At 38.0% G+C, this 9,285-nt stretch overlaps 1 protein-coding gene across 2 annotated transcripts in view; it reads right to left on the minus strand.

The window, feature by feature from the left end:
* The window catches only part of slco4a1 (solute carrier organic anion transporter family, member 4A1), a 36,533-nt gene extending 29,833 nt beyond the window's left edge, over nt 1-6,700 (minus strand). For both annotated transcript variants that reach the window (XM_042216681.1, XM_042216682.1), the window contains exon 1: nt 6,530-6,700. The gene's annotated coding sequence lies outside the window, so the exon portion shown is untranslated. The remainder of the gene's footprint in view (nt 1-6,529) is intronic.
* Nucleotides 6,701-9,285: the final 2,585 nt, after the last annotated feature.

A 9,285-nucleotide genomic window follows, 5' to 3' on the forward strand; every position in this document is an offset into this window, starting at 1 on the left:
CCCCATTCATGAGTTCTTATATTTTTGGGATATTTATCACACTAACACGGTTAAAATTGTCAAACTAATTTTGTTATTAGATAGATAATTGTTTGTTTATTTAGTTAAACTTAAAGTGTTGGTTAAAGTTTATTTATTTATTAGATAGATTCGATATTAGAAAGATAACATATAAAGTCTAGCTTTTAAATTATGATTTCACGTATTAGGCGAAAAAGAAAAATTATCAGACCCTGCCTGGCCTTAGCAGGGTGATCTACCTCTGTGGAATCCCACTGTTACTGTGGGGAATTAATGCAATGGGACAGCACTGACCTGATAATGTCCTTCTGCTTGGCTGCAACTTCGAAAGCAAAAACACCAACAGTAGCATCATTACTGTCTGCTGTCCTTCTCTTCCTCGCCTTTTTAACTCCATAGTCGTGACAATATGGGCTGATTATGGAGAACAAATATACAACTAGAAGTGCAGGTACACCAACTCTACCTCTACCTAAATTGAAGGTGGAAGAATATTTGCATGATATGCAAATTATCCTGTATTGATTTCCATCCATATACACAGCAAAAAACAGAGTGTCAATTTTACACTTAGAGAGTTTATTTTAACTCTGTTTCAGATAACATTTGGTCCCACTCAAAATTAGAGTAAAATTTACTCTATGGCCAGTGTTAACTTTTTAGTGTTAATTCTACTCAGTTTAGTGTCAAAATTAACAACAAAATGTGTAAAAATATTTAACACTGAGGGTTATTCACACTGTTTAGAGTAATACGATTTCACTTTATAGAGTTATTTTTAGTCCAAGTTCACTCTAATGTGTAATAATATTTCATTTTCATTATTTTTTCATATTTATCATATGATGCTATATTTCTAAATGGCTGTGATCTATCCTATATTATGAAAATAACTACAAACATACAGGTTACAGTAACAGCATTTATTAGCATAACAAACTCTTACAAATGACAGTAGCTATGATGCTCACCAGAGAAAGCAATATGGGACCACAAAGAGAGCGTTGTCATTCACTCCATACGACAATTGTATGTCAAAAGGCCTGGGATAATGCAGGCTGTCAACATGAAAGACAACTAAATCTTGCTTTGTCCTGGTCAACTCATAAGCATGGAAATGTTCATGAAAGGCTACTGTACATAATGGCAAAGTGAGAAGTACCAGTTTCTCATGTATTATCAGAACTGACTCAATCTGGTAAAACACAGGCATTTCAGACACTACTTTGCCACAAATAACCAAATGCGGGCGGTAAACAATACCATTCTGTTTAGCCCAGTTCACTTTCATAACTTGAACTCTATTGGGCAGTTGCATTGCTATTGCAATTCCAGAACCTCCTTTTACCATATCTAAAGACACCATTTTTCCTGGACCAATGTCTAACCGACTAAAGGTTGTTGAAGATTGCCAAATGTATGCCATATAATTCTGGTGTTTTTTGGCCAGCGTTTTGGTGATATTTTTGAATGATTTGAGCTGTTTCTTGAAAAAATTGTGCTTACCTTCATAGCGCATGCACCAACTATGAAGTACAGGCCCTATGTTTTGGATGCAGCGAGGATAATGGATAAGAAAATGGTGCTTTGGTAAAAGTTTCTTCTGGGGATACAACATCTTGAACAGTTTGTGGTGTTCCACAATCAAATGTTTTAAATATACACACATGGTTTGAAAGGGGAAATTTAGAGGGAAGTAAGTCCATGCAGTACACCAGTACACAGTGTGCTCATGGTAACATTTCAGAGAAAATAGGAACCTGATAACATCCAGCAGAGCAGCAGTGGAGCCTTTTACTCCAAGTCACAGTTATCATAAAAGGAGGGTATGTATATTTATATACTACACAACCATTCTTAAACCTATAAATATCCATTTTGTCCAGATCTCCGTCTTAGTGTTGCGTGACACAGTTGTGAATAAAGCAGTTTGTGTTTTCATTGATTCTGATTGGTTCTCTGACAACTGACTTGTTTAAATGCATTCTCCTTTAACAGCTTCACTTCCCCTACCTGATAAAATCACCTCTATTTCAGTTCAGCTATTTAATTTTTGTAAGGGGAATACAATAAGTTACATATTTACATTAATTGTAACCTAAATTTGATCTATTCAGTAATGCCACTGTGGCATGCTTGTTTAAAGCAAAAAGCATCCGCCTGCAGACATAGACACACACACAGTCATTATGTATGCGTCAACCTCCTGCCCCAGATCTCACAGTCATACTAGCATACGTGAACTTGCTGCCTCCTGTTGGTGAAAGAAGTGACCTAGAGAGTAAGTCAATACTGGGTATAAAAGGCAATTAAGAAAATGCCACCAAATCTGTTTGACTGTCTGCACTGCTTTGAAGTTCAACTTTTGACCTTAGCTAAACCTTTCAAGAAATGATGGAGGGTGCAGGAGGGAAAGTACCGCATTTGTACTGTGAACCACAAGAAAGGATGAACAGTCTCAGAAACAAACATGCCACACATAAACCTAATTACCAACTCTTAAGCCAGATAGAGAATAGAGATTAGAGAACTTCAATTATCCAAGCACTTGGCAATCATGGGACACAAGACCCCCCTTTTAAAAGAAAGACAGGCAGTCAACCACTAAAAATGACATAGGAGGTTAAAGGAAAATATCATACAGAAATAGACAACCAAAAACTCTGAAATGGTTTACCTGAAGGCCAAATATATATATATATATATATTTTTCTCCAAAATCATTCACCTACAGCTGGAAAAAATGAAGACAGCTCTAAATGCTTTATATGTATTTAAAAGTAAACAGGCAAAGAAACCTGCTTAAATCAGCTGAAATGTCTAAAAAGACAAAGTTTCTGTTCTGTCTCTGTCGCTACTAAAAAACTCCTTCCTTTGACTCTACATTACTGACGTTCATCTGTTAATATGTATTTGGGGAAAATATCAGTAAATCATGTATTTTCCAGGAATTTCTCTCTCACACCATTTCTCAGAACTAAATGACTGTTTACCACTGACTCATTATTTCCTGTTAAGAAATAATGTGGGTAACATTATGAAGTTGCCTGCTTCTCATTTCAAAGTTGTATACTTTTTCATGGATTTTATTCTTTTTTGTCTTTCTTACTTCTGCTTCGTGTGGATCCAGTAATGAACTACTAACTGGTACATGTATTATATTCTGCATAGGCAGATGTGTACATGCTAGCCCCTATTAGGATGTATCAGTTGAAAACTTCACTTTTGTGATACAATTAATTAAATTTGCTGTATTGTTTTGGACAAATACATTCATATACTATGCTACTAATACTAATATCTATGTTATAATTAGTTTTTTCAAAGAAACTACAAAGCAATTATGGTGAAGGGGGTGTGATAAAAATAAGACTAATGAGAGGCAAGAAGAGCCAGAAATAGAGATGGTAATTAATCCTCTGAGGTCTAAACTGTCATCTGCGATGACCCCAACCCAAGCTCTGAACACTTGCTGTGTCAATATGTGTGGAAGACAAGCAAAAAGTGCTTAAATACATATACAAAAAATGTGTGTGTTAGTTACAATAATTACTTTTCTTGCCTCATAATAGCCAACACTTTGGAGAACAAAAATAACAAAAGTTTGATATTTTATCACGGGGTTAGGATTAAGGTCCTGATCTGGCCCCATCTGTTTCTGTGAACTGGGTCGGACAATCTTGTTAAATTAAGCTGCATTAGTTCTGCAACACGCTCATCAGCACAGAGGCTGAACTCCCTGTGAAACCGCTGTGGTGTTATTAAGCAAAATGTCATGTTCCACATTTGGTACACTCTATGACTTTACATTGTACATCATTCAAACTGCACTGTAAAACAGCTGTGTTAACAGATTAAATAACTGACACGAGGCATCAGCAAACAGCTTGTTTCTGTTGTGCTAACGTGTAAGAAACACAGACGTGCAGAGAAGGTGCAAGCTTTGATGAGAAGTGCTTATAGGTCTGTTGTGGTTTGGCAGAAACTAAGTCAGCAGTCAAAGCCTAGACACACACGAACATTATGACTTTACTTCTGATAAGCTCTGAACTAGAATGCAATGTTTTAAAATGTACAGAACAGTGTCCACATGAAAATAATGTCTACTGTGATACAAATCTGATCGGCTATCAAAGTGAAACTGAAAGGAGGAACATCTTAAAGCATGTGCCAAGGAATATTAACTTGACAACAAGTGATCTAATACTGGAGCTGTGTATAAAATCACATTCATAATTTCCTACACAAAATGCCAGTAACTTCATAACACTCTTTCTGTCAGCTGGATCTTAACCAGGCAATATGCAGAATAGGGATTCCACATCAGAGCTATTCTGTCCTGTAATGAAGAGAAAAACCTTCATGTTGCAGAATTAAGATACTTAAGTAAAAGACTTGATATTTTAGGGAATATGCTTTCCTAAATATCACTAAACATTATATTATGTGACCTAGTATGCTGATTTTCAGCTCCATGTTTTTTTTCTAGGACTCTACTAGATACCCAGAAACACATTGTTTATAGTTCATTGTACGCCTTATTTATAGTATACTGGGCGAGTAATCAACCTTATCACTTCAGAAGTCTAAAAAAAGATTTGTGATGGAGGCTGCTAAATGGGAATTTAACCAAGAAATTGTCTACAAAACCTTTCCAAAATTTGGAAAGTTAGACATCTTTAACATATATCATTGGCTTTCTCAGTGGATGAACCTTTTGTCATCTGGATGACAAGCAGGCAGCGCTTTAATTATCACAAAGTCAAGAGGGAATTTCTCACATTAAAACTTTGGCAGTTCTACTAAGTTATTACTTTTGGCTCTTATCTATCTGCTGATTCCTAGAATCACCACATTATCAAGTCAAAATGAGAAGAAATGACTATGGGGACTGTACTAGGAACATGACAGATAACGTGCAACACACTTCTTGAAAGAGTGTGTCAGTAACAGTCTATTGAGCAACCAGACTGACAGCTTCCAAAAAGGTCTATGTGGTTAATTGTGGGGATCATTTAAAGGTCACAACCTACCTGAGTATCGCTGCTGATCATATCAATCCCTTCCTGGCCACAGTTTACTCAGCAACACTAACAGACGGATGGATAAATGGCTATAAATGACATGAAAAGTCCAACTGAGATGGTAACTGAAACTAATAGACATTCTAAGCTGTGATTGCCTGAGTTGCCTTTAATATAGTCTGAATTGTGTCATGTTTCAGTCAGGGTATTCTTCATGGCCATTGGTAGCTGCTTAAATCGCTTTCCTCAAATTAAAAAACAAAAATTAACACAGGATCTGCCTTTGTATCGCCAGCTGTCACTTGAAGTCATTGAAAGTGTCTGATCACAACATCAGTGCTTGCTGCTCGCTGTGTGGATACTACTTTGGAGCAACATAATCCACAAGCAACATGCATATGTGTCACAGTGAGAGCAGGCATAGGACAAACACACTCTCACAGTCGAAACAAGACTTAAGCAGAGAAATTAGCTCACATTTTTAAATTTTTCATGTGATTTGTCTTCATCCTATGTCATTCATCATAAAAAGTTTCATTGTGCATTCCTTCATATCATTATTATTGTTATTATTACTCTTGTTGTTATTATTATTATTAAAAAGCTTCTTGGACTCAATAGGCAACGTAAAACGTAACAGTTTTTTTTTGTAGATTTCCCTACACCTTAATAAAGATTGTATGCATTAAAACATGACCCAATACACCTACACCAATCTGTCTTTGATAAAATAATCAAATTGCCTCCCTACGGACTTCCCGTGTTGCATGTCTGCATCACACGAGCTCTTGACTTGAAACCCACTCTTTCCGCCTGTACCGCAAGTGTGTGTGTGTGCGTGTGTTCGGATGTCTGGCTAAAGCAGATCTTGTAGCCTCACAGGAAACAAAGCGTAGGCGAATACACATAGGACTATAAATGGTGACTCACACTGTCTACACATGCTTCTAAGAAAGGCACTCAAGGCAAACAAACCCACCGGAAGATGCTTGTCTTGCAATAATCAGCCAAATCGGCGCATTTTTCATTAAATGAAAGACACGTGGGAGCGACGTATATGTGAGGGGAATGCTTTTTGATGGCTGACAATTCAAAAACGTATCCGCATTAATGATTTGCTGATTTATTTTGAATGATTGGCTCTGTAGACATTGAAAGCGCATCTATATATTACACTAGGCTATTTGCTACAGTGCAGAATTCAGTGACAGAGCATGTGAAGGATGAATGAGACCAAATGCGACTGATTAAAAAGCCATTTGTTCATTTTAGTTTATGGATTGCTCAAAAAACCCTAAAAAACAGACAATGTGTGGAATGTTCGCGTATTGCTATATGAACATGTTGTAGATTGCAAACTAAATGCATTTCTTGCCATCATTTTAGCTTCGGACATGTGGATACAGGGATATCACTGCTGCTGATGCTGAGCGGCAGTCCCCGCCATATAGTCGACACCGGTGTATGAAAATAGGCACGCTTACCTTGTAAATCAGCGCTTATTAGTTCACTTCTTCCCATATAATCTTCTGTCTACAGTCTCGTGTGCTGAAAAACTAGCTGCAGATGTGGTGCACTGACTGCAATGCTGCTGCTTAGCGATCCTCTTTTATGGAGGCAGCGGGATTTAATCGCGGTGTGGCCACTTTTAATATGGAGGATGATCGGTGCCGCCATAAAAAATAAAATAAAATAAATTAATTAATAAATGAACAAATACACACATATGAGCAAAAATAGAGTATATTACGATTACGCATGCATGTTTATTCATTTCTTGTCTTCTTCCTTTTAGTATTAAATTGTGTTAGTCTGAATAAAATATCACTGTAAGATATGTATGCAAAAATTACAGTAAATAACTGTAAAATGGCAACGGTAAATTAACATTAAGTCAAAAAGAGTAAATGATTGTAATATGTATATTAAATTTCTGTAAATTGAGAAACAGTGATTTGCATTTATTTTTACACTGCTAATTAGTTGAAAATATATTAATTTACAGTAATATGGCACATTGTCTTTGAAAACAACAGGAAAAATCTGTAACATTATCTACAATTTACGGTGGCCCCTAGAGACAAAGCACGTACAAACTCCAAAACACATGCAAACTCCAAAACACTTGCAAACTCCAAAACACATGCAAACTCCAAAACACTTGCAAACTCCAAAACACATGCAAACCCCAAAACACATGCAAACTCCAAAACACTTGCAAACTCCAAAACACATGCAAACCCCAAAACACATGCAAATTCCAAAACACAACGGAAGTGCTCCAGGAACGCTAGGGGCACTGTTGAGCTTTTGTTACCTAGTAACTACACAAGCCAGGAAGTACCTGGTGCAAATTACCAATGACCGGATTTGGGCTGTATCCCAATTCAGGGTCTGCAGCCTTAAAGACCGCATTTTAAGGCCAATTACGTCACAGCGACACGACGAAGGCTGTCCCAATTCAAAGGCTGCTCAAAATGCGGCCCTCAAATGCGTCCTTAATTTCCCTGAATTTTAAGGATGGGCCCAACATATCCCAGATTTCATAGCATGGCGGTGGTGTGGATAATTTAGCCGAAAAAAACGGCGGAAGCGGAGCCACCGAAGAGTAAACTTTCAGAAGTAAGTACTGAATATTATGCCACTTATTTATGTGCAAATGTTTTTATAATGAAGAACATTAAAACATTACTGTCGGGAAAGTTATGTGGCATTAGCGATGTTTGTACTAAATTGGTTTTAAAGCCTTTACTTTATACGCCGTTCAATAGTTTACTTTAATCTTACAGAGAATGTGATGATTTTATGGATAATGATGGAGGAAGTACATCAAGGTGGCTTGAAGTCAGTTTCATTCGACCAAGCAGAGCACTGATGTCCCGTAAGGTAACAGGAGTAAAAGAGGACCAGGTATGAAAGGTAAGCAACGTGTCAGTGTGCTACTGAGAGGATGATGGAGAAATATTATAACCAACTACCCTGAAAATAACACCGTCTGTGTGCTTTTACAGTGTTTTTTAACCCTTTAATGCACATCATGAGTCACAAGTGATTATGTTTTAATCTTCCTTATCATTGCAAAGAGGACCCGGAGGACCCAGCCAGCACATCCTCGTGTCTGCTGACGGCTCTGGGGAGCCTGTTCAGCCACCACCTGCATCACCACCTGCAACCTCCATGCTGTTGTCTGCTTCCACAGCTGCCACGCTGTCATCTGGTTCCGCAGCTGCCTCACCTGGTCCTGCCTCGCCTGGTCCTGCCTCGCCTGGTCCTGCCTCACCTGGTCCTGCCTCGTCTGGTCCTGCGGACACTAGTCCGTGTCTTAGTAAAGTGTGTCCTGTTTCCTGTTTTACTTTGAAGGTTCATGTTCATGTGTGATGTCAGCGTGTTCTGTTTTACTTCTCCCCTTGTCTCTTCGCCCTTATTACTTCCAGCTGTGTTCCCCACCTGTGTGTAATCTCCCTGTGTTCTTCTGTGTGTATTTAAGTCGTGTCTTCTGTTGATGTAGTTGCTGGTCCGTCTGTGAATTTACCGTACTTCATTCCATGTGTTCTCCCTGCTATCTACCTCCATATGCCTCTGCTGACTCTCCTTCATGTTTGCTGTTTAGTAGTTTAGCTTTGTTCCCAGTACAGTTTAGCTTTAGCCACACAGCTCATCCCACTCACCCTGACATTACAGTCCTGATCAAAAGTTTAAGACCATTTGAAAAATGCCATTTTTCAAATAGCAAAAAATCATATTTTGTATGGTTGGATCTTAAAAAGGTTCCAAGTAGAGCTTCAGCATTCAACAAGAAGAAATAGGAGTACGGCAAAACATTTTTTGTGCATGGAATTTATTAAAAGCAACGCTTAAACTGAAGCATGCTGTTTTATAGCTGATAAAAAGTTTAGGACAACACCTCCAAAAAACAGAAATCAAAGTTCCAAACTTGAACTCGGTAATGAATAGGTCCGCTGTTATTGTTGATCACTTCATGCAAGCACTTCCATGAGGTGAGTGGGAACATTTCTCCAAGTGGTGAAGACGGCCACACGAAGGGCGTCTACTGTCTGGAACTGTTGTCCATTCTTAGTTGGATTTAGATCAGGGGAACACGCAGGATGATCCAAAAGAGTGATGTTATTCTCCTGGAAGAAGTCCTTTGTCCTTTGGGCATTGTGAACTATAGCGTTGTCCTGTTGAAAAACCCAGTTGTTACCACACACACAGCAAATTCAAAAGTGTTAAATTTTTT

The sequence above is a fragment of the Haplochromis burtoni genome, unplaced genomic scaffold (genome assembly GCF_018398535.1).
Source record: "Haplochromis burtoni strain Fernald_Lab_line unplaced genomic scaffold, NCSU_Asbu1 Contig_1193, whole genome shotgun sequence".
NCBI lineage: Eukaryota > Metazoa > Chordata > Actinopteri > Cichliformes > Cichlidae > Haplochromis > Haplochromis burtoni.